This window comes from Rattus rattus, chromosome 6, assembly GCF_011064425.1.
Source record: "Rattus rattus isolate New Zealand chromosome 6, Rrattus_CSIRO_v1, whole genome shotgun sequence".
NCBI lineage: Eukaryota > Metazoa > Chordata > Mammalia > Rodentia > Muridae > Rattus > Rattus rattus.
The window spans coordinates 1,010,019-1,037,032 of NC_046159.1; the positions used below are offsets into that span (position 1 = coordinate 1,010,019).

Below are 27,014 nucleotides of genomic sequence, written 5' to 3' on the forward strand. Positions count from 1 at the left end.
TCGCACCAGCCAAGTCCGCCATGAAGCCGTGCTGCAGCTTTTAAAGATACAGGAAAGATACCCATGGAACCCAGGCTGGACGAGTCACCGATTTCTAATCCCGCTCATCAGCAGCATCGCTGAGTCGCTGGAGGCGTGTGCCAGCTTCATCTGGCGCAAAGGTGGAGTCCGTCTATGAGCACCAGTGCGCATGCGCGACGGAAACCACTCAGCATCACTACAAGGAAAGCACTTTGTGGGGAAGGTTCTTAGAAGTGGGATCGTTTCCGGAAGAGCATCCACAAACTACTCATTGGCTTACATAGTCCTTTTGAGATGGTTGAACAGGTTACTGCCGTCAGTATTGAGTCAGGGGTGGAGGTTGAAGTCACCGTCGTAGATACCCAGGTCAACTGGTTTAGTAAGTTGACGTAATCAGAAAATAAAAACTCTCTCTCTCTCTCTCTCTCATATATATATATTCCCAGGTGGGTTTGTACCAGTGCGGTAGCCATGGAGGCCAGAAAAGGATGACAGATTCTCTAGTGCTGGAGTTACTGGCAGCGAGCCACCCGGTGTGGGTGCTGGGCGCTGAATCTCTCAACTGTGGAGGCATCTCTCCGTCTCCTCTTCTGAAGGAGTTTTCTCCCTTGAAGAAAAGTCTTACTATGGTAAAATACCGGTACTGATTAAAACTGCACAGTACGTTCGGATGTTTATAGCATTTGTTGCGGGTACTAGCCTCTGAGCCACCCCCTTCAGATCACACGTGTCTACCTGCAAATGAGGGTGTAGCAGCTGCGGCCCTCGTAGGAGGAGAAGTGAGGAGGATCATGGGACCGTTCCCTGAGCATCTAGCCACTCCTCCGGACCAGTTGGATGCACTTCTGCCCTAATGCCTAGGGGAAGGGCTGGAGGATATAGGAGGGCAGGGACTCGAGATGGCACAGCATGCACTCGAGTCTTCAGGAGGAGTCGCCCCATACCAGAGGGTTTGAGTCATGCATTTCATTTTCTACCACTAATGCTGTCCCCCTTCCCAACCCATGTGTTTGGACACTTGGTTCCTAGCTGCTGGCACTGTTTTTGAAGACTGTGAAACCTTTAGGAGGTGGGGGTTGGCTGAAGGAAGCAGGTTACTGGGGCGTGGACCGTGACAGTTATAGGTCAGGCGTGCTGCTAGACCTAGCCTTTCTCAGCTTCCTGATCCACTAAGGGGTAAACAACAGCTTAGTGTTCTATGTCTTCTGTACCCCGGAGTGTATTCTTCACTAACTGTGAACCAGTGCAAACCATTGTGCCTTTAAATTGCTTCTTGTTAGGGGTTCGATTACAGCAACAGGAAAAGTATCTAATACTAGCCCATATTCTGGAATTTTCTTGTTTTAGTATTTTTTTTTAGGGAGGGGGGAAGGGCAAGCAGTCATTGAAATGTGTTTATTAAATCCATCTAAGCCTTCTTAATTTTTGGAGGTTCCCAAAGGGTTTGTTTAAACTCCACAATGACATCACAGGGTGTGAATACCAAGGGTAACGTCAGAACATGATCCAAGAGCTGGGAAACATTGTGATAGATTCAATAAAAGCCTTGGAGACAGGAGTCCAGAGACAGAGGCTTCAGGGAGTTGCTGCCACTCAAGGGACTTCCCTTGCCCGGCTGATGTGGCTAGGTCTCCTGCTCAGGACCAGACGATGTGGTGAACCTGACTTTACCCATGGGAATCAGTGGTGGCTGTCTTTGTTGGAAGGTTGCTTTCAAAATTGTGTGTGCTCACATGTGCTGAACACACATGACCTCTGTGTCTGACCATTGCCGTTTCCCTAAACCTGCATGAAGGTGCCCTCACCCACAACTAAGTAGGACTTCAGTGCTCTGGCCTCTGTGCTGTAGGCAGCGCTGGTTTTGACTGTCGACTGTCTGTCAAAACCCTCTGTCCACAGGACTTTGAGCTGTCCTCATGCTGACCTGGCAATCTGCCTCAATTTTGAGAAGAATCAGTAATGTTTAGCTGCTGACTTAGCACCCCCTTTGGGACAAAGGGCAGTGGCTTCTGGTCAGTCTTCAAGTTGATTTTTCGGATGTTTTAAGGACTTACAAAGGAGCATTTAATCCTGCGTTTCTAGGCTGTGCCTTGTGAAATCATTGATTCAAGGCTGGCTTGATCAACCTCTGAGAGCACAGACCAGCCTATAGCTACAGTGCCATATGCTACTTCTCAGAAACTGAATGTTTAGCGATTTAATCCTGTCAAAAAATTGTATATTTTGAAATGTCAGAAAGCTGACTTGTGCAAATATAAAATGATCCCTGATCAGGGAAGTCATCTGGGTCTCTGTTGACTAAAGTCTTCAAGGCAGGGTGCACACCAGAGCCTGGTTCAACAGTTAGTCAGACTAAGTACACCGTGGTGAAGATTACTCAGACTTTGGGCAGACCAACTTGCAAATGCTTCAGTATGACAATGAAAGCTGCTTTCAATTTTTTTTTTGAAAGTTTGTGTTTGTGGTACAGTCGACTGAGTATTTTTATAAAGGATTAAAATATAAAGTGTTACATATACTAATTATCAGGTTGATAGAGACTCAGTATTGACAGGAACCAAAGCATTCTTCTGTATCTTATAAGTATGTGCAAATATTATGTCAACAAAAATAGGCTAGAGAGACGACTCAGAGGTTGGGGCACTGGCTATTCTTTTGGAGGACCCATGTTTGGTTCCCAGCATCCACACGGTAGCTCACAACCATCTGTGACTCCAGTCCTAGGATATGTGACACACTCAACTGGCCTTCATGGGCCCAGGCACGTCAAATGGCACACAGACATACATATAGACAAAACATCCATATCCACGGAAAATAAAAGCAACAACAGCAACAGAAACGGAGACTGAAGAGGCGGCTTAGTGGTTAAAATCACTTTGTTCCTATTGCAAGAGGTCTCGGGTCTGCTTCCAGGCACCCCATGTCAAACAGTTCGCCACCGTCCCTAACTCTCCAACGCCCCCTTCTGGACTCTGCAGGCACTGGACTCACATGCACACACACGGTTAAAATAAGTCCTAAAACGGTGGTGCCTTTGGACTCCGTGCCTTCTCATTACTGGATGAAGGTGTGAGTCAAATGAACTGGCCTGCTGTCACCCAGTGAGCAAATACAGAGACACACGCTGGTGTGGTCTTCTGAAGTTGATCCCTGTTGGCCTCTGGGTCTCGACCTTAAGGGCTGCCCTACTGACAACGTTTAGGAGTGGTCTCTCTCCTCTACCAAGTGCCCCCCAGGGATTGAACTCAGGTTGCCAGCCTTGGTGGCAAGCGCCTTTACTGGCTGAGCCACATTGCCTGCCCTGAAGAAAGTTATTTTTCACAAGATACAGATTTCCTATTTCCTGGGTAGATGACGGGACGTATAAAGGGTAGCTTTTTATCTTATTATTTCTTAAGTTCAGGTTAATACCAGTAAGGAGAAGTTTTCCATTCTAACACAAGAAGTCATTCTTAGCCCTGTACTGGGTGTGACAGCATGGAGTTCAGCACCCCCTGCAGGCTTTCTCCTTGCTGTTTGCAGGAGAAGGCTTGGGTGCTCAATTTCCTCTCCTGTGCATGACAGGTTCAAGAGCACAGCAGATCTCCTTTAACTTCCTGTAACTCTGCGTTCGGCTTCCTGTAATCATTAAGTCTCACTCTCCACAAGCAAGGCACTTTGTTTTTAAAATGAAGTGTTTTATTTATTTATTTATTTATTTATTTATTTATTTATTTATTTATTTATTTTGGCTTTCACACATCCCATTTTCTTGCCTGTGCATTTCTCTTTGTCATATTGTCAAAGAACAGGGTGAAGCACTTCGTATCTGATCAAAGGGACTACCTCTACCAATCGGGACATTTTGGGTAGGAAATTGTGGACCATCCGTCACAAATAACAAAACAAAACTCTGAGCACGCACCATCTCTCTACCCTTTCACGTTCTTAAAGCAGCACCAATCAGTGTGTTCAGCACAGTTCAGAGCTTCTCCCTGATGGATAGGCACTCATCAAGCTGATATGGCACTCAGCCTATAGTTCCAGCTACTTGGGAAACCGAGGTGGGGGCAGTCACTTGAGCTGAGGGTGGTAGTTTGAAAAAGGGCAGCCTCCACAGGTTCGTATGTTTTGAATGCATGGTCCCCGATTGGTGGAAATGTTTGGAAAAGATTAGGAGATGCGGTCTCGTTGGAGGAGGGGTGTCACGGGGGGGTGGGTTTAGAAGTTTTAAAAGCCCACTCCCTTCCTGGTTAGCTCTTTACCTGGTGCTTGTGGATCAGACGTAAAGCCTCAGCCGCTGCTCCAGCAGCCTGCCTGCCTGCCGCCATACGCCCCACCAGAATGACCAAGAACTCACATCTGGTCCCAAATTAAATGTTTTCTTTTATGAGATGCCCTGGCCATAGTGTTTTGTTCCGGGAATAGGAAAGAAACCAAGACACTCGGCAACATAGTGAGATGTCATCTCAAAAAAATGTGCATGAGTTGCTGGTTGTAGGGGCACAGCCCTTTAACCCAGCACTTGGGAAGCAGAGGCAGGAGGAACTTTGTGAGTTCAAGGCCAGCCTTGTTTGGATAGTAAGTTACCGGACAGGTAGAGCTGCATAGTGAGACTCTGTCTTGGAAAAAAAAACAAAAAACAAAAAAACCAAAAAAGTACATATGTTGAAATTATGTTGGTTCTAAAAATTATTATCCTAAATATGTTGTGGTTTGCCCTGGAGTTATCTGTATTTTGATGCTAGTTCCACTGCCCCAAGGACAGCTGCCTAGTCCCTGTACTCAGGAAACAGGTGACTTCACCAGAAACTTCTCCCCATTGAATTTGTAAAGTACAAGTGAGGGGCAGGTACAGGATAGAAGGAGGCCTGTCATTGGAGGAGAAGGGAGGATGGGTGGGAGAGAAGTTTGAAGGAAGAGGAGGAGACTGGGACGGAGAGGAGGGAGGAGGAGAGAAGCCGTGGCAGGACAATGGAGGCTCATGTTAAGATTCCGCTCTGTGTATTTACAGGTTTTTATTAATGTTCTTTTATTTTTTTTTTTTGGTTCTTTTTTTCAGAGCTGGGGATCGAACCCAGGGCCTTGCGCTTCCTAGGCAAGCGCTCTACCACTGAGCTAAATCCCCAACCCCTTTATTAATGTTCTTAAGGGATGGATGGCACCAGGCTTTGTATGATTAAGCGGGCAATTATATCTTACCAATTGGGTCAAAGATTATTGTGTTGTGTGTTCTTTTATGTGACACAGTTTGAGTGTAGGAAAGTGTGCGGCGACTGGAGACACTGGGTCACTGTGGAGTTGGGATGTGTTTCTGCCAAGATATCAGATATATAGCAGATATCTTGGGGCACCCTGGTGCTGGACCTAGCAAGATAAAAGACAACAATACATTTTTTATTTTTTATATTTTTACAACAACATAAATAACTCAATTTAATATTACTTTTTTTGTCTAAGAGTGTAAAAGCTATCTTGGGGCTGATGAAACACCTTTGTGGCATTTATGCATTAATCTTCACACACAGATATACACAAAGGAAATGTTAAAAAATTAAAAAAGTATTCCATGTTGACACACTAAAGGGAAAATAAAGCGTTCATTTCTGTTATGAGACACCCAGAAAGCCTGTAGCTTCAATTCTTTCTCAAATGACCAAACTCACAAAAACTCACCAGACCCAAATACAAAGACGTTTCTTCCTGCCTATGGGCATGAAGTTTTCCTAAGTTTTAGCTCACAAATATACACAATCAAATAGTCAAATAATCCGGATCGCCTGTTGTCTCTCACCTAGACAACCCGAGGTCCCATTATATTGCTAGCAATCGTCAAATGTACAATCTGTAAACCAAAAGTCTAATTGTTAGAGCTCCTGTATACATAATACTTACTGCCCTCAGGAAAGACATTACAGGATGTTCCTCTCAGAACGTAGGGTATCACAGGCTCTGGCCAATGGCTCTCACAAGGAAAAACCTCACAAGATATTTAAACACACTTTTAAAAGTTAAAGTCACAATTCTCTTAGAACATGAGGAGCTTCAGTTAAGCACACTTGCTGCTCTTGCAGAGGATCTAGGCTCAGTCCCTAGCGTCCACACAGGAAGCAACTTAATTCCATCTCTAGGGGATCTGATGCCCTCTTCTACTGTTTAACGCAGTACGAACAATTTCAGCTTATCCCCGACTAGCTTACAAATAAATGAGGCTCAAACTATGGTTGGTTTATTTGACTTTGACAATTAGGTCACCCCTAATCTACTCTTCTAACTGCTGGCCTGGCTGCCTCTCCAGCGGTGTACCCCAGATACTTGCTGTTTCTCCTGGCAGTGCACTCGTGGTCTATCTCTCCTCATGGTGGCTTCGCTTCCTCCTCTTTCTGCCTCTTCTCTTTCCTCACAGTCTCTCCTCTTCCAACCAGGTCACTGCTCACCCACCTTCCTCTAATCCCTCCAGGAACCAACTTTATTTAACCAATAGTTTTAAATCAAGGAATAAGGTTCTCACAATGGAAGCTTGTAAACAGGAGAAGTTACTTGTAGGCCTAGACCTTTGGGAATGGGATTTAGCATTACAACACACAGCAACAGATCAAACCTCAACAGTCTGATGGTATTGTACTCATGTGCATGTACTAACATATACACAGACATATAAACACGGGCACAAACACACAGACACACAGACACACGCAGACATATACAGATAAGCAGACACACACAGGTATACACACATAGACACAGACATATAGACACAGGTACACACAGACACACACAAAGGAGAGACACACACACAGACACACACACAGACACACACAGACATATAGACACAGGCACACACACAGACACACACAGACATATAGACACAGGCACACACACAGACACATAGACATATACAGACACACACAGACATATAGACACAGGCACACACACAGACACATAGACATATACAGACACACACAGACATATAGACACAGGCACACACATAGACATACACAGACATATAGACACAGGCACACACAGACACACAGACATATACAGACACACACAGACATATAGACACAGGCACACACAGACACACAGACACACACTGACATATACAGACACACACAGACATATAGACAGACACACACAGACACATACACACACAGAGACATATAGACACACACAGAGACATATAGACACACAGAGACACAGACACACACAGACATTCACAGAGACACACACACAGACATACACAGAGACACACACACAGACATACACAGAGACTCAAACACAGACACACTTAAACATAAAATAATCTAAAATGAAATAAAAAATTTTTTTTGCAGAGTTGTTGAGAAACAGGCACATCTTACAGAGAAACAAAATCTTTAAGATTTAGATTTTTTTCATTAGAGAAAAATATAATTTCTATGGATAGAAACCACATTTTAAAACAAAAATACAGAAGTTGATTTGTGTCTTCACAGAGTTTAGGGATACAGTGAACAATAATAATTCAAAGAGATATTTTCCTGTAAGAAAATAAGTAAACCTTGCAATGTTCAATGTAATGCTAAAAATGTAGTGATCTTTCCCCATATCCCAGTTTTTTAGCATTTTTCCTAACTATTTTAAACAGAAAGGTTTGAATGCCATTCTTACACTGCACCATGATGCATTAAAAAAAGGTCTTTGAAATCTGTTATTAAATTGATTTGGTAAGAAATTTCCAAATTTGCCCCGGCATTTAATTTGTTACTGCTTATGCGGGTAAATGGAGATCTTTCCGTTTAGAGTTTCGGTGGTGACTTTTAAAAAGGGTTCACATCTTTTCTCCTTTGTCCTTCGCCTTAAGGGGTAGAGGTGGCTTTCATTCTCCTGCGTGTGAACTGACAAGATGGCGTCCTTCTGTATACAGTCAGCAGAACGAGGTATTACAAGGCTTCTTTCTTGTTCTCTTCAAGTAACCTGTTCTGGGAGAAGCCATAGCCATGTTGTCAGGACACTCAAGCCGCCCAAGAGAAGACCAGAGGCCCTTAACCCTCAGGCACATATGCCGGTCACCTGAGGCAGAAGTTGTCAAATATGTAGGTCCTCCCTGGAAATCCCCAGAGACCCCGAGTCACACCGCTCAGCAAGGTGTTTTTGAATCCCTCAGTTATAGGAACTATGTTGTAATAAAAGCTATTGAACTTCAAAGCAGATTCTGGTACAGTAACATCTCATTCATTCATGTGCGTATCCAAGCTGGCGCTGGGTGCTGACCTTGAACATTGGTTCTCCTGCGTTGCCCTCCAAGTGCCGGGATTGCAGGCATCCGCCATTGCACTGGGCTTTACGTGGTGCTAGCGATCAAACCTGCATCCACACTGGGCAAGCACTGGGCAAGCACTACCAACTGGGCTACGTCTCCAGCCTTCATTTTATGTCTCTTGAGACAAGGTCCCGTTTCGTAGTGTAGGCTGCTCTGGAACTCGCGATGTAGTCTAAACTGGCCTCCAGCGACTGGTAATCTCCTGCCTCTGCCTCCTGAGGGATTACAGGCGTGAACCACTGCGCCCATTAAAGGCGGTAACTTCTACTTAATACATGCTCTTAAATTTTCCTCTTCTTTGAGAGTTAGGAAAGTAGAATTTTGCCCCCAACGTAATTGAATCAATTTCTGTCGCACTAGAAGCGAGAGGGCTTATAACATATTGTGCCATCTGTCCGCTGCTTGGTTTTCAGGGGACCTTGCATATGGCGCCTCCCAGTTCTCACCTGCTAACGGAGCATCATTCAAAAAGGTGATTAGGAAGGACTTCAGGGTCCACAGAAATGAGACGTTTATGTTTGTAGAAATACATTTTGGGAAAAAAAAATCTGAAGTTTGATTTAAATGTCCCACGAGTGAAAAATCAAAAAACCAAAAATCTACTCGGTGTAAGGAAAAAATATAGATGATTTCTGACAAAATGATGGGCCCGAGTAGGGAGCCGTTCCCCACAGTCTAACCCCAAGAAAGGCTCGATCCCGTGAATTAATGGAAGCGCTGAGAGGGAAGTGTGGAGAACTGTGCTCTGCTTCTCTGGAAGAGCTGCGAACGCCCCTAGCGGCTGAGACATCACTACAGACCAATACAGACATTTTACCCAAATGTAAAAATACAGCTACAACAGATACGATGTTGGATGTTTTAGATAAAATGCACTTAATCAAGTGTGCATTGGCAGCTTATGAATCTCTAAGAGATGGTGACAATAGTTTAAGGTTAATTTTTTTTTTAATTAAGAAATTCTTTTTACGTCTCTCGAGGGCCTGGTGTCCCTGAAGGACAGAGAGGATCCATTTGGATCCATTGAATCCCATGGAACTAAATGACAGATGGGTGTGAGTCGCCACACAGTAATTCCAGCCCTCTAGAAGAGCAGCCAGTGTTCTTAACTGGGGATCCGTCTCTCTACGCCCACTAGCTTTTGAGGTGTATGACCCGTATAGATTCATTTCGACATGGACTATGGTTTTCAAGAGCAGCGATCCACAGAAGAACTGTTTATTTACTCGAGCCTAGATTCCTTAGATTGCTTGGTCAGTTTGCTTGCTTTCTTGTTTGTTCATTGATCGATTGGCTGACTGGATTTTGGAGACAAGGTTTCTCTGTGTAATCTTGTCTGTCCCAGCACTTGCTTTGTAAATCAGGTGGCCTTCAAACTCAGAGATCCACCAGACTCTGTCTCTTGAATGGTGAAATTAAAGGCGTGGCTCACCATACCTGACACCCTTAGGCTGCCTTTCATCCAAGAAAACCTATCTTTCTCTACCTACATAAGTTCCCTGGGATCAAGGTATCCACTTACTTATGAATCAAGGTAGTACGAACTATTACATATATTTCTGCGTTTTCTCTATACATTCTTCCTTTTGTTAAGGCAAGATTTCACTGTGTATCTCTTGAGCTGGTCTCCACCTTGCTGTGTAGCTCAGGCTAGCCTCTAATTTAGAGCAATCCAGCTTTTCTAACTATGTGACCTGCAGGTAGGAGCGCCCTATCAGCTCATCCCGCAGAGGAGGTCCCATCTTCTAGTTCTTGCCTCTGGCATTGCTCTCAGATGAAATTGTGGATCCAACACTAGCTTGGATATAAATTCTCTCTAGAATCCCCTCTTCCTGCCCAACTCAGTTCCCCTGTTCTTCAGTACTTTTAGGCTTATTAAAGCAAGTGAACTGTGGAAATGTTTCTGTCAGCATTTTGAAGGAAAAGGCAAGATGCAAGGCTCCCCCTTGTCATACTCAGCAGCCTGAGGAGGACCCCTAAACTTTCAGGTCTCTTGTCTTGCACTAATCTGGGGTTCCTGGCTTGAGGCAGGGAAAGCGTTTCAGGATGAGGCACTCCAGGAGGTAGAATGGGATTTAATGAAGGCTGTAAGCGTTGTCAGATAAGAGAATGCGAGGCTCTCAGAAGGAAAGAAGATGTCCAAGAGCAGGGATGTCCCAGAGCGTAAGACACACATAAGTGTGGGTACTGGCTCTTCAAGGAACAAACAACTCTTTGTTTTTGATGTTTATGGTGGTCATATATAACACTTTAGTAGATTTTAGAGTTCTTCTCTTCAATGGGATGCCAGGAAACCTGAATGAGGTCTCCATGGTTCTGAAGCCCAGCTTTCAGGGTTAAGATCCCGAAGGTGAGATCTGGTTGATAGGATACAGGAAGGTAGAATGTGTTACTGTAACGAACGTTGATACTTTTAGCTGAGATCCTTAGAGGAAGCCTGCAGGAAGGAGTGAAGCCCTCCCCAAGTCTAGACATGCAGCTCTTAGGCCTGGTCCATTTAAAGTTTATACAGTAACGAATCTGTATGTGAGAGGAGTGTTAACTCTATGTTGGCTGGCTTCGCAGCAGATGTTGTTGACTGCGCAAGGGGCTTCTTTCTCTCCCCATGACCCACACTTTTTATGTGTTTCTCTCCTGCCTCATTCTCCTCACCTATACGCTCTCTGAGTTGGTTATTTTCCCATGTACTCGGTGGGGGTGGACCTCCTAGGCTCCTGCAGCTGCAAAGCACAGCTCCTTCCCCATGTGCCTTGGTGAGAGGATAGTGCTTAACTTCCGTCTTAAAGCCTCTTTGTGACACGGGGAACTCATTCAGGAGTCTTGCTAGGTGACAGGGTCCTCCCTAGATTTCTGCCTGTGGATTGATTTCTTCCTTCCACGACTGTGCATTAGAAACGAGTGGTTCTGGAACCTTCCAAGTCTCCATGTCCCCCCTGGATTCCTGCCACTGGGCCTGGTTCTTACAGTCACCTAACTCAACACGGAGGCCACCTCTCTTTGGACAGTTGCCCAGCCTCATGGCAGGAGCCCCTGCTGCAGACTGGATTCCTGTCATGGCTGCGGTAGTTTGGTGCTGTGCAAAGTACTCTCATATTTGATTCAAATCACCTCTGTTTTCCCATCTGCAGTTTATCTTTCAAGTAAGAAAAAGGACCCCAGGTTTAAAGTTGTTGCCTTACTGTCTCATGACTGTAAGCTAGTATATATTATTAGTTATGAGTTCCCTTTGTTGTTTTTTGGTCTCATGTAGCCCAGGCTAGACTCAAACTTGCAGTATTCTTAGTTTATTAATTCAGCAAAAGTGAGGGTTTTTTTTTGTTTTTTCTTTTTCTTTTCTTTTTTTTTTTAAGAAAACCATCCCTTAAAATTGGAAAGTTGAATAAGAAAGATAGATAAGGAATCCTAACTTGGAAAAGAACAAACGAGCAAGGAACTGGGAAGCAGACATCTGGGCAAGACTGGATTAATTATCTTTTATTTTACAGTGTCTCCAGAGTCAACTTCACAAAGCACAGCATTAGGAAGGAGTCAGAACAATTCAACTTAACATGATATTAACTAAAACAGAAGAAACAGCACATTACTTTATCGATATAACATTCTGCTAATTGTTTAAGATGGAACTACGATAGTTCTGTGGAAACAAAACTATTAGACCAGGTGGGGTGGGGTGGGGTGGGGTGGGGCACTGAAAGAGACTTTCTTCATAACTTGCCAAAAAAAATTTCATCTAAGATTTTTTTTTATGGAAGCAAAATTCAGTCTCATATGAATGAAGTCTTAGGACTAGATATTACACGTCTGTGGCATTATGTCTCAGCTCTGAGAGCCTTGTCCTAGTTCTCAGGGGGCTGAGGCTACATGATAAAAGTCAAGAATCCGTATAACATTAAGAGGCTAGATTAAGGTCAAGAGCGTCCTGTGGAGTCCTGTACTGCCCAGTCTTAGCAGCTCTTATGGTGCCAGAAGTATTCAGAAGACCAAGAAAGAACTACATGTTTTAATTAAATAACACATGGCGGAAAGCACAAGATACCAGCTTGGGTTTATCAGGCAGAACAGGAGCACTCCTTGTGCTAAACAGACAGGCACCGAGGAAAAGAGAGAACCCGAGAGACGAGTCTAAAAATGCTTGGGATCTATTTAATTCATCCTAGGACAAAAAATCTAACGCTCCCCAGCGACGCGAGGGGAGCCACATTTAAGAAAGGCAGCCTGGGGTAGAATAATGAGGGAGTGAGTAAATGACACGGAACTACGACGGATTCTAAACCCAACTGGAAAATCGAGAAAGAGAACCAAGTGCCATGCAGAATGACAACTTGACAATACCCCGGAGCAGCGGGCCACATCCTGACACAGTTACCTGTCCCCGTGCCTGGGGCGGGCATCGGTGTCTGGGCTCTCTATTGGAACCGCGGCGCGTGGCTTTGTGGCCCATTTTCCCACCCCTTTGTCCCTGGCTTTTGCGGCTCATCAGCAGGATCCTAGCAGCCCACACAGGGCAGACGGAACCTGGGGTCGGCTGTGTTCATATCTTTCTAAATGAAGACAAGATTTAAAAAAAAAAAAAAAAAGGGAATTGCTAATGCAAAGCCATTTATGAAATTCTACAACAGGGAAAAGCCCCCGAAAAGGAAACAGATTCCTAAACCTAGGCGAGGTGTCAAAATTTAAGATTATTTTATCCTCCTGTATGCAGAGTCGCAGGGGAAAAAAAAAAAAGAAAAGAAAAAAAACAAAACAGCGGGCGGTCCAAGTACATCAATCAGAGGAGACAGCACATTCTAGACTGGGAATATAATTAAGTAGAAGATATAAAAATAGGATTTCCCAACCTGGCAAGTGGAATCATAAACCAACTGGCAGAGGAAGGGTGAGAGGGGGTCCCACTCCCATGGAGTAACTACAGCGAAGGAACGGGGAGAAAACAGAAAATAGCAACCAGTGAAGGGGTAGAGGGCGGGTAGAAGCCGGAAACCTATTAAGTGCGAGGGATGAATGTGCCAAGACCTGATTTTAGCCTCCTCTCCGGTTAGCGAATTTGGGGGTGAAGATACTGCCTGCCACGTTTCGTGAAAGACTGATCCACGACCCTGCTGAGAGCGGAGTTGATACATTTAGCCTCTAACCGAGTTAGTCTCTTTGCTCGACCGACAACAAAACGCAATCCCATCTTGAAAACAAATAATTTTAACTTTACCGTCACCCTGGGTCAGGCCTGGGAATAAGACGCTCTCAAGTCAGTGGCAGGAGACCGCGACCCAGGGCCCGCTTCTAAAGGCACCTGTGGTCCACGCTGCCGAGCGCTTTATTGATGGGACTAATTGGACCGCGCTTCTAACCTCCTTTACCCAAAACTCATTAAACAGAAAATGAAGCCGGACACATACCTTACCTTCCTTAAGAGGGGCTGTGAGAAAGTGAAAAAAAAAAGCTGTTTAATAAAATATAACAAAGTTATTTCCCTTTCTTTTCTCCACCATAACAAGAGCAGTTCTGGGAGAAGGGTGGGGGAGACTTTTCCTCAGCTGGGCAAAGCGCTAAGGCGCCTTCCCTTACGCTCTACTTAAAAGCTATCAATTTAGACCTGTCCTACGTATTGCCCCATGAATGGAACAGGGCTTTGCGATCTTTAATTAAGGGTGAAAAACTCTTTGAACATCACGGCATTCATGTGTTCATGTGTGGAAGGCCTGGTGTAACAAAAGAATTTAATCAAACTACAAGCCTAATAAAGACTACATCGCCTGAACTAAATGCTGAAATTGCGGTGGGAGCTCCGAGTTTTACATTTAAAAAAGCGGGTCAGAGCGTTCATTCATCTTGATTAGCAATGCCAACCTAATTACTTCTGGAGGAAACAGTAATTAGCTGGAGCCTCACCTCATTAATCATGACATTCTTGTAGAAGACTATTTTTATCTGATAAATGCCTGGGATTGGAACAAGGTGTGTATTTGAATTCTGGTTAATTGTACACAGCTTGCTGCATAGCATTTTGTGTTTTTAATCGTTTAACCACTTCCTTGCCGTGGGCCCTCTGGAGGAGGATTAGCTGCCGACTTACATCCTCTCCTCGTAGTGAGATTTTAAGAAAAAAAAAAATCCGACTTAATGAGAGAGTTGGTTCTTGTTAGTGAGCAGATCACAGGTTGTGTCCCAGGGACTTGGAGGACAGGATGAAAGCGAGCTTAGATGTGTAGACGAAGTCACTCAGATTCCGTGGGACAGACTCGGGCTTTCTGTGGAGGATTCGAGATGAATGAGGCCATTGTGTAATTCACACAGAGGCTTGCGTAGGACCAGGGCCGGCTACTGATATGCAGCCTATGGCATATTTTAGGAAGGGAATCCTAATACATTAAGCCGGCTCCTTTGAGCCTCTAACCTGGAGCTGACCCTAACACAGGGGTCGTAGTTGGCATGTAGCCGCGACCCAGTTACATCTAGAGTCACTTTGTCTGCAGTCCTGTGGCTTCTGTCCGCTTTACCCTTGCACCAGAGTGTCTAGAATTAAGCAGCCACTCAGAATAATGCACTTGTTCCTTCCTTCCGGCTCCTTTCCAGTTCACAGATCCTTCAGGAACTCTCCAAATGAGCACCACTGGATACGGACGGAGCCCTCAAATCACTGCTTGCAAGCACGTAGAATGTTTGCCCACACCAAATCCTGAGGTCAGAGTGGGGGCTGCACCAGTCGCTCCTGCCCAGTGTCAGTCAGCTTCCTGGGCTTACATGGCCAGTATAGGAAGAGAACATCTGGATTCTCAGGCTTAAGAGACTGAAGTATAATATAATGTCAATCAAGCCTGGTGAGATGGCTTCGTGGATAAAGTCACTATGCAGGCTCACCCAGCTTCTGTCTCTGGAACCCGCTTAAAAGTGGGAGGGGAGAACGGACTCCACAAAGTCGCCTTCTGACTGCCACGCCAAGGCCTGCGTAGAGCACATGCACACATACCTCACGCCCAGTAATAGCAAACAGAGTGAAATAATGCTAGTTAGAAATGCAGCGCAAATGGCTCTCCGTGTATGGGAGGACTGCTCACAAGGACCTTTCTGCGTTGTAAAGATGGCGGATAGCAAAACAGTCATCAGTCAACTTAATTATGTATGATGTGAAATTACGCCTACAGGGACCAGGATGTCCACAGTGGGCTTCATCTTGTCTCCTTGAAGGAGATTGATTGAGGAAGCCAGCTCACACGGAGACATCGGAAAGTCAGGTGGGTTGCACTTGTCTGACGGTTGGCTTTTGAAGGTAGTCTCATAAAGGCCCCGGGCTAACCTGGAACTCGCTGTGTAGCCAAAGACGGGTTTTGAACTTTTGATCTTCCCACTTCTACCTCTTAAGTGCTGGGATGCCTGGGCTCCATGTTTAGTGGATTTGGTCCAAGACAGAAGGAAGTTTCCTCGTTTACATCAGTGTTGCTGGGATCTTTCGGTCTCATCCCTTTTCTCAGTGTGAGGCTAGACCCTGCCACCCTTTGCCTCAGTTACTCTGTGTCTAGGCTTCTGCTGGATAGACTCACCCTTTCGCTGCGTCTCATCTTTGTATTGGTTTGTTAAAACAGTCAATATATCTATGCTTGACGCTTGAGTCCTAGGAACCATTCTCCCCCTGTGGAACTGTGTGTGTCTATGCCTTGTACGGCTCTCAGTGTTTTATGCCCACTTTATCAAAACTTTCTGGGCAGCTCACAGATGTGTGGAAGGTCATCTTGCACCCAAGACATTCCTATGCCCAGGGACATAACAGTGTGATACTACTCTACACATGAGACATGTAGCAGGCTTTCGAAGTAAATTTATTTAAAGGTATTAAATTACTTTATGTGTATCCACTTTGCTTGCATGTATGCACGCACACCACACACATACAATACAATTCACGCCACATGCATACAATGCACACCACATGCATACGATGCCCATAGAGGCCAAGGGAGGGTGTTGGATCTGCTGGAACTGGAGTTAGGGACAGTTGTAAGATTCCTTACAACTTCCGCATGCTTGGAATCAAACCTAGGATTTCCAGAAGCACAGCCTTAGTAAGTTTTAACCACTGAGCCATCTCTCCAGCCTCCCAGAATTAGCTTCATAATCAACAGCAAAGCCTCGGCACTATTCGTAAGAAGGGCTTAGGCTGACACCCCCAGAGCGCTCTCATAGACAACACTTTGAAGGGTTGAAAAGAGATGTTCTAGAGTCCCTGTTAATAGGCAGCCTGTCACACAGGCTGTCCTCACATGGGTGAGTTTGTCTCTGTCGCAAAACTATGGAGGCTTTTGGAACCAGCCTCCCTGGTTCTGCACAGAGAGCAGAGGGAACGTCCACGGGTTTTATGCTGAGTGCATATGGCCCAATCAACTGTTTACGTTTTCCAACAAGTACCCACCCGTCTCCCTAAGTTCCATGAAGTTTCCGGCCCTCTAGCTTCTGATATTTATCCCTTGGGTACCCATTTACTGACCTTACAAAACCTCTCCTCACCTGCTGCAGCCTACCGTATACTGAATACATGAGGTGTTCTTCGAAGGTCACGCGATTTGACCCCCTCCCCGGGTCCTTTGCTGCACGAACGTGTGTAACGAACGCTTCACCGTCTTTCTACTACTTTCGAGTTTAAAATATTTTCCTCCTTCAATTCCACGGTAGTCCTGTACCTGTTACTACGTTATCTTAAACTTGCTGGTTTTGGGCCCGGACATGATTGCCTAATAATAGCCAGATGGCTATAAAATACCTCAAAACCAGACACAGACGCAACAAACAGGTGCTTTCTGAGATGAGGCGACTGTGTACCCGTCTGTACCAGCCGTGGGTGGCAAAGTGGACTGCGTTTCTTCTTTCCAAAATTGCAGTGATTCCTTTAAAATTTAAATTAGGTTTACTTTAATGGATATACAAACACAGAGTACCCGGCCCTCCGTCAAAGCTGAGGCTGTTGTCTGACAAACTGTCGTTGGCTCAATGGCCTTAGCATTGGAGAGCAGTGAGAGCTACTGTGCTGGCTTGAATGAGAATTGCCCCTGCCTCATAGACCGTGCTAGGTCTAGGAAGTGTGGTTTTGCTAGAGGAGGTTTATCACTGGGAGCCAGCATTGAGGTTCCAAGACTCTTGACATCCTAGTCTCTCTGCCTCTCTTTGTCTCTGTCTCTCTGTCTCTGTCTGTGTCTGACTCTCTGTCTCTGTCTCTATCTCTCTGTCTCTCTGTCTCTATGTCTGTGTCTGACTCTCTGTCTCTGTCTCTCTGTCTCTGTTTGTGTCTGACTCTCTGTCTCTGTCTCTCTCTGTCTCTGTCTCTCTGTCTGTGTCTGACTCTCTGTCTCTGTCTCTATCTCTCTGTCTCTGTCTCTCTGTCTCTCTGTCTGTCTGACTCTCTGTCTCTGTCTCTCTGTCTCTCTGTCTGTGTCTGACTCTCTGTCTCTGTCTCTATCTCTCTGTCTCTGTCTCTCTGTCTCTCTGTCTGTGTCTGACTCTCTGTCTCTGTCTCTGTCTCTCTGTCTCTCTGTCTGTGTCTGACTCTCTGTCTCTGTCTCTGTCTGTCTGTCTGTCTCTGTCTCTGTCTCTATCTCTGTCTCTGTCTCTCTCTGCTTCCTGCTTACATTCTGAGATAAGAATTTTCAGCTTGCTGATCCAGTCACCATACCGGCTGCTTTTTTGTCAAGACGGAACCTTATCCCCGCCCCGTAAGCATAATCCCAAGAAGACAGATGACCCTCTTCTTTCTATATGTTTCTATGGTCACGGTGTCACAGCAACGGAACAGTAACTAACTTCTGGAGTTACCGATTCCTTGCGATAATCGCCGGGTCCAGGTTCTATTTTCAGTGCTATTCATATAGCAATCCGTTTAATTTTCACATCATCTTTATAAAATGGGTATGGCTTCTAAATCACTTATTTCTATTTGTGCGGGTGTGGAAGATAGAGGACAACCTGTGGAAATCAGTTTCACCCTCTCATCCCGTACGTCCAGGTTGGTCCTGGGATTGGACTTGGATATCATGTTTGGCATCGAGTGGCTCAGTCCTTCTTGCTGGCCCCATGGTGACTGTTGCTTTTTGTGTCTATTGGACAAATGAGGGTGTTGAGTCACTCGGAATGTGGCAGTTGATCTGAGATTTTTGAACACCGTGTTGGCCCCAGAGCTGGCTCTTGACCACTTTGTATGTGCCGAGCTCCTGTCGTAGTATCTGAACATATAGAAAATTGCAAAAGGAGAAAACGTCGATTCATCACCCCCTTTTTAGACGGGCTGTCATTTGTAGTCAGATGCATACATTTCTGTAATGTTTTTTTTTTCTCTCAAGAACAAATTGCTTTTGTTTTACTCAGAAAATATTGGGGATATCTTTGCGTGTGCGTAGACGTATTTACCATGTCGTTTTTACAGACTGCACTGCATCCGAGTGTTTTTAGTCACGATTTACTGAAATAATTTGTTTCTCATTAAGAGCGGTGACATGGTACATCATCCCATGGAGAAATCTCTGCTCACATGCTTACTGTCTCTTTAGGAGAAGTTCCAGAAATGGGATTACTGGATTGAGGAAGAGAATGGATATTTTTAGGCTTCTTCTTGCCATATTCCTGTCTAGAAATGCTATATCAGTTTATACTCCCACCACCAGCATATGAGATGTGTGTTCTCCCGTACCCCAAGCGTCGTGAGTCTCTGGTAGCCTGGTCTCCTTAAATGTGCTCTCAGCTTGGATTCGTGATGTTCGTGTGTTCTACTCCAAAAACCTCGCCCTTCTACTACTAAATTCATCTTGCTTTCTTCCCCGTACCTCAGCTTTCTCTCTGTAAAAACGAGGAAGGTCATACCCGCCCCTCAGGGCTTTCGTAAACATCTGGTCTCTGTACACGCAAGACACAGGACAGTGGTAGACAGAAAGGGTTAGCCACCATGCCACTTCTGTCAGCAGAGGCTTTCTGCCATTGTTTTTGGCGTGAGATAGCCCAGATTTTTTTTGTTGTTGTTGTTGTTGTTGCTGTTTTGACATGAAATGTAATTGTGTGTGGTGCAGTCTGTTGAGTTCAATTTACTTATTCATGCTTCTAATCAGCTGTTCTATTCCTTTTAAAACTTGTTGACGTGCATGGTTGGAAGAGGTGGCTTAGCAGTTAAGGACACTTGCTGCTTTTGTAGAGGACTGTGCTTCAGTTCCCAGCACTTACACCATGTGGCTCACAACTGTCTGTAACTCTAGTTCCTGTGGACTGATGTCTTATTCTGGCCTCTGGGTGCACCAGGGACACAGGTAGTGCACGCACACTCACACTCACACACACACACACACACACACACACACACACACACACACACACACAGGTACTCACACATACACATAAAATGAATTAAAAGTAAATGGAAAACTTTACATCATGATAGGGAACCCATTCTTTTCTAGCTGACGTATAAAACTGAAGAAAAAAAAAAAAAACCTCTCATTTAATTTGAAGTTATAAATTGAAGATTGTGATGGCCAATCTCGGTTGTCAACTTGGCCCGTCTGGGAAGAGGGCACTTCAGTTGAGGAGTTGCCTCCATGAGGGCACAACTATGCCATAGGAGGTGCTCCTATGGGGGCACCTTTTGATTGAAATTTGATGTAGGAAGGCCAAGCCCACTGTGGGTGGTGCCATTCCTAGGCAGGTGGGCCTGGGGTGCTCCCTGTGGCTTACTCAGCTAGCTATCTTCCTCTTATATCCCAGGACTCCGGTCCTCTGGAAGAGCAGGAAGAGGTCTCAGCTGCTGAATCATCTTTCCAGTCCCATCTATTCTCATTCTATGGTACACATAGTTTGGAAACGGCCATCGATTATTCAATAAGTCTATGGCGATGATGTCAAAGTCAGAATCAAGGACCGGGTTACCCCAGTGGAGATGTGTCTTCAGGTTGGCGCCCTGTTTATGGTTATCTGACAAGGAGGGAGAGTTCTGTGACATGCTATCCAGTATGCATTTCTTATTCCAACAAAGCGTTTCTCGGAATTTTCTAGAAGATATCAATATATGTTCCTGAGCAACATGTTGAAAAACATTGTGAGGGGCTACATAGATAACTACGTTATCTTCTTGAAGGGATAACATACATGCTTTTATCTTATATTGTGCTTCAAGATCCTGGGACCAATTTACATCTTGCTCGACTCCTTTTCCCAGTGTATTTGTGTGTATCCCTTGCACACCTATGAATATCCCGTGGAAATCTGTTCTTCACAGATACCAATTTGGGCAATACTGTACTCCCTGTGAGGGTAAAAAGAGAGCCTGTCAAGTGCCTAGCTGAAATTCAGACACACATGTCTTCAGCATTTTTCTTGTCTCCTGCTCTAGTAATTTTATCAAGAGAGAAAATGAGTTAGGTCTGGCTTGAATTGTTATCACAAATCCATGCTGGCTCCAAACAGATCCAGTTTGATTTTTTTCTCAATTCCTTCCTTGCCCAGAATCAACACAGACTCTGAGTTTAATTAATGAAACTCACTCCATCCCATGCCTCATCGTTAGAGTGTGCTAAGTCAATATTAGCTCATTGCTAACTTCTAATACCTTCTCGTTTCCAGAAGTTTCCTTGATGCAAATTCCAATGAGGTCACTTCCTTTTGCAGTCCCTTCTTTGTTGGATGTTAAGATTAGGGGGTACTGGGGTTGGGGATTTAGCTCAGTGGTAGAGCGCTTGCCTAGGAAGCGCAAGGCCCTGGGTTCGGTCCCCAGCTCCGAAAAAAAGAACCAAAAAAAAAAAAAAAAAAGATTAGGGGGTACTTTATCAAAACTGAGGCTACCATGTTTTGAGCAGAATCCTATGGTATTGGTTCCATCCTTGCGTTCTTGGTTTACCAGTATCACCCCACAGGAAATAATATGTTAGAAAGGCACATCTCAGAACGTCTGTCATTTCTGCACTTTCGGTGGCCCCTGGATCACATCTCTCTACACAGGTCCTCTTTGTGACGTCCTTTGATTGCTGTGATCACACACAAAAGCTTTTGGGTGACTATTAGATGTTTGAAAACGTGGTCTTCTTTTCGATTTTTAGCATGCCTTATGCTCTTCTGCATCACAGCACTTCCCTGTGGTAATGTGTCTACTTAATTCTTTCCCTCGGTGGGTGACAACTATGTGTCAGAATTCCACTGGTCTCCTTTCTCTCTTGAGCCACACCTCTTGTCACAGAGTCACTAAGAAGTCTTGTTCATGCAAACATGGTGAACATTCCTTAGATCCATCGGACATTCTGTAAGAAGTTTGGGGAGCACCAACCCCACAAGGTGACGCAGTACAAGAAGGGCAAGGATTCTTTGCATGCCCAGGGAAAGCAGTGCTATGACAGGAAACAGAGTGACTATGGCGAGCAGACTAAGACCATTTTCTGCAAAAAGGCTAAACCGACAGAGAAGATTGTGCTGACACTGGAGTGCGTTGAGCCCAACTGCGGATCTAAGAGATGCTGGCTGTTAAGAGATGCAAACATTTTTGAACTGGGAGGTGACAAGAAGAGAAAGGGCCAATGATCCAGTTCCAAGCCATTTTTGTTATGAAGACAATAAAATCTTGACCTTCCATCCCCTTTAAGAAAAGTCTTGTTCAATTGATCTTATTGAAATCACTTTTTAAAGAGTTCGATCTTTCTGTCGGTGGTTGTGACATATTTGAAGATGAAACAATGAATAATTTTCTCCCCCACTGCCTCCCTTTCTTGCTTGTTTTCGTGTTGAGGTTGGTACCCCACACCTTCAAGGATCTACCCAAGTGCTGTGCCACTTATGTATATCCCGGCCAGAAAACACGGGCTCCTTCTACACGGCTTCCCTTCTCCATCCCGCTTTACTCCTCTCCGGGTGCCCGTGTAGCGCAGGTTTCCTATGTTTCTAGAGCTCTACCTGGATGCCTTCCTTAATTGCCCTCTGCCTTAGTTTGGGGACACGAAGCGTGCCAGTTAGGCCAGCCTGGCTGACCAGCAATCCCAAGATGCACCTGTGTTCCCTAGCTTCTCGGTGTTGGTGTTACAGGCCCAGCTTTTTCATCCGGGCCTGGGAATTGAACTGAGGTCCTCACGCTTGCATGGCAAGCACTTCACTCACTGAGCTCTAGCCCTAGCCCCTTGGCCTCAACCTCTTAAATCCCACTCTGTTTTTCTTTTTTCTTTTTTTCGGAGCTGAGGACTGAACCCAGGGCCTTGCGCTTGCTAGGCAAGCGCTCTACCACTGAACTAAATCCCCAACCCCGACTCTGTTTTTCTATCTTTGCTCTTCTTCCTTCGGCGAAGTGAGATAATTAGCTAAGCAAGTCGATTTATCAATCTTATCAACAAAAATGGCTGAATCGCGGCCCAGCAAGACTTTGTTCTTGGCAGGCAACTTATATTTTACTTTACCATACAGTGCTAGAAAAGTGAGCACCGTGAGGGTAAAAATTCAATTAAAGCAAGCACATAAATAAATAAAATCAATTACAGCAGGTATGCCGCGATAATTAGCTCGGTTTACAATAGGGCATTTGGAAGCTCGCAGGCCTTCCATGCTTTAGGGCGCTATCCATTATTTCCAGTGGTAGCTCTTGAGGTATTCTGTAAATATAGTACAAGGAACGGGTTTTACTAATTGATTTTTCTGTTATAAATTATGCATTTCTGGAAACCACAATGCGCTTGATTTGCGAAATTCATCATTTCTTTCATTCTTCCTTATTAATCACCTGTGGAGCGGTGGTAGCTCACGGTTTAGCCAGTGAGAAACATGAACGGGTCAAAGGGCTGAGCCGAGAGATCCTAGGCCACACGGTCCTCCCTCGTTGGGGTGTGGTGTTGGCAGGGTGGCCACTGAGAAAGTGTTGTGGCTGAACCAACTTCTCAATCTGGATAAACAAGGAAGATCTACATCACTCTCGATGTTACCACTGAGATGAAAGGCCTTACTTTTCCTCACCCGTTTCCCATTTTGAAATATTGCCTTTGGCACAGTTGTTAAAATTTGTTGTTTCTCCTTTCTGTCTGTCCTATCCATCCATCCATCCATCTCTCTATTCAAAACTCCTGAAGAAGTTTGAGCTAGTTGATAACGGCTCGCCCTGTTGCTATAGATCTCACCAGAAACAGTCACATTTTTATTAATTTGTAGGCACACACACATGCACATGCATGGGTGTGGAGGTATCATGTCCATGCATGTGCATGTGTATGCAGGCACCACGTCCATGAATGTATGTATATGTGCATGCATGTGTGCCCATGTGTGTGTGTGTGCATGTGTTTGTGTACATGTGTGTGTGCATGTGTGTATGTGCATGTGTGCATGCATGTGCGTGTGTGTCTGTGTGTGTGCATGTGTATGTACATGTGAGCGTGTGTGTGTGTGTGTATGTGTGTGTGTGTGTGTGTGTGTGTGTGTGTAGGGACCATGGCCAGGTGTGCACATGCCTGTGGTGATGTGTGTTTGATGCCAGGTTCTCCCTTATTGCTTTCTACTTAATTTATTTCTTTTTGTTTTGGAAATTTTATTTTATTTTTATTTGTATGTACCTGTTTATGTGTGTCTATGTTTGCTCACCTGTGTACAGTACCCTCAGAGACCAGAAGAAGGCCTTTTATTTCCCTGGGGCTAGAGTTATAGGCAGTTGCAATCTTGACTGGCTGGTGGGAATCGAACTCTGGTCCTCTGCAAGAGCAGCAGTGCCTTCCCAGGGCCCAGAATCCATTAAGTTTGATATTTTGTTGAGTTCCTCATCCTGATCATGATTCAATGGACCACACAGTCATTTAGACTCAGGAATTCTAAAGAGCAGCCCTGGATTCGGCAAGACTGTAATTGTATTCTCATTGGTATTCAAATTTTCATTGTATCTCACACTAATTCTATAATTTCTGATAGAAAAACAACAATAGCAGTTCTATACCGTAGAGGGAATGAGGAGATTTCTGCAGATAACCTCTGCCTTGCACCTCTGACTATTCTGGATCAGATTATTGTTCCCTGTGTTAGGGCCTTGATTCTCGGTTTGGTACTATTGGAAGCTGGTGGAACTTCAGGAGGCATGACTAGTCCAGTGGGAGTTCTCTGGGCACTGGGGACACCTCCAAGGGGATGGCGAGACTTGGCATGACTTCTTGTCCTTTCTCTTCTCAACAGTCCAACTGCCATCCAACTAAAGCAGCAAGAACAGAAACTCCCAGTCTGAAACCACCGAAGCTTCGAGCCACAACCAACTTCTCTCTTACAGGCCAGCCCCTCACTCCGTTCCTGCTGAGTGACAGGCAACTAAGCGGCACGCTGACTGGTCATGTGTGTTTGTCACAGTTCCTCCTCATTGTGGTCATGCCAGGGTGAAAAGAACCTCACAGAATATGCAGTGAAGAGAAAGGGGGAGACACACAGAGAGCAGGGAAGGCGGAGTCACCTGTGAGAGCTTGGGGGTGACTTCGTTCTTTCCTCTTCTAGGACAGTCTCAGTGTGACAGAGGGCCTTCCAGTAATGATAGATGGAGGTCCAACAATCATCTGTAGACACATGTAGACACATAGATTTATTTTATATATATATATATATATATATATATATATATATATATATATGTGTGTGTGTGTGTATGTGTGTGTGTTTATATATGCATATGTATATATGTATATATATGCATTATATTTTATCACATTTTTCCCCTTCCTTAGCTCTTCCTAGATCTTTCTCTATTTCCCTAACTACCCAGCTTTATATTCTTTCTGTCTCCATATTTAAATATATAGGCAGGAAAAACCTATTTATTTGAAAAGGCAAAACTATTATAACCCAGATTTTCATTATTTAACCAGATCTTAGAACTGATTATATCACTGGTGTGCAATGATCAAACGTGCAGTTAATAACGTAATTTCTAGGGGTTGGGGATTTAGCTGAGTGGTAGAGCGTTTGCCTAGCAAGTGCAAGGCCCTGGGTTCGGTCCCAAGCTCCGAAAAAAAGAAAAGAAAAAAAAAAAACGTAATTTCTAGAAGTAATTGAGTCACGGATAACCGAACGATACCTACCAATGATAAGGAACTGGTTACGTGTAAGGTATGTCCCGAACATTTTTCTACTCCTGGAGTCACAGAGGGTGTGGCACATTTTTATGTACACACTTTGACATCAGAAAAGTTAGGGCTGCGGACCATTTAAAGCGCTTGCCTTAGCTCAGTTCCCAGCAATGGAAGAAAGGAAAAGAAAAAGAAAATGAAAATTTCAGTGGCGTCAGGAACTTTCCTAATGTCACACAGTCGGAAAGTTTCAAGTTTAGATTCATCCTCTGTCTGTTTCCTTCAAAGCCCACCTCCGTTCCCTCCGGTGTCGTGTCTCTCTGTAACAGAGAGCCCCCGCCACTCTGTCTTTGGGCTTTTGGATCAACCTAGGTGTGGTGCTGTCGATGTATTATTTTAATTCCCCAGGGAAGGTTTTGACTTCGTCGGATTTTCAAGTGCCTAGAACTAGAGGTGCCCAGTGTTTTAAGGAGAAAATGCCCCTGCGCTTAGGAAGTTTGATCATTGCAGTAAAACGCTTTTGGGTATGCTTTGGAAAGCAACTATAAAGCAATTAACTTTGACTGGGAAAGGAGAAGACAAGCGGGCGGTAAAAATAGATTTGGGGGAAAAAAAACCGACTCATAAAAGAACATCACGATATCAAGGGATTCCCGAGGCAGCTTTGGGGTGTTTGGGAAAGAGAGATGGGACTATTTTTCAATCACACCCGACTTTTCTTCTCTTCATGTGTGAGCTTCTTTGGGGACAGACATATTCATTTTTTTCATCTTGGGACACCCAGGGCTTGCACAGGTATTCAAACAGGTTTGAATGCTTGTACCGAACTTTAATAGATACTTCTGAGATAACCAGTTCAAAGGCCAATTGTACCAAGAATAGAAAGTTGTCAAAATTTTCTTCTATATGTGCATGTTCATGTATGTGTGTGTGTGTGGGGGGGTATACACATTCATGTGTACACACACATGTGGAGGTGAGAAGACAACCTTTGGTATCATCCTTCATCCATTATCCATCTTTCTTTTGAGATGGGGGGGGTCTCCCATTAGAGTGGGAATCATCAGGTAAGTGAGTCTGGCCAGTGAACCCCAGGGATCTGTCTCTGCCTTCCCAGGATTGGGATTACAAAAGTACACCTCACTGCCCAGCCTTTATGAAACCTGGGGTCTGGGGATAAAATTCAGGGTCTCATGCTTTTAAGGCAAACCTTTTACTGACTGAGCTGTCTCAGCCTCTGGATACAGAAATCTAGGTTTGGCTGCTAGACTCGGTGGCCCTGTCATTTATGGGCCCGATACTGTTCTATCTAGTTCATCTAGAGTGACAGACAATGTCAGAGTTAGCATTCGTGGTTCATGGGTACAATACCAAGCCTAATCTTCATTCACATCCTGTCTGTGCCACTGCAGCTGTACCCCAGTGCTGATCAGAAGGTGACTGGTGGTTTGGACAGGGTTGTTAGAGCTGGAGAGTGAGACGGCCTAAGACTCTAGGGAAATCTCCCGATCACGCATCAGGCAAGGCCATGCACGTAGCTTCCCCAGTGGGAATCCTGATAGCAATGCCATGCACCAACCCATTCAGTTTAACAGCCAGGAGTCTAGCATGGCCTTGAGGCAGGTGAGGGGAGACAGCTGCACCTGCTCAGAAGATGCTTGAGAAACGTGTGCAGCGGCGTCCTTCTC

At 44.8% G+C, this 27,014-nt stretch overlaps 1 pseudogene; it reads left to right on the forward strand.

Moving 5' to 3' along the window:
- The first annotated feature begins 315 nt into the window (after positions 1-315).
- The window catches only part of LOC116903658, a 153,455-nt pseudogene continuing 126,756 nt past the window's right edge, over positions 316-27,014 (forward strand).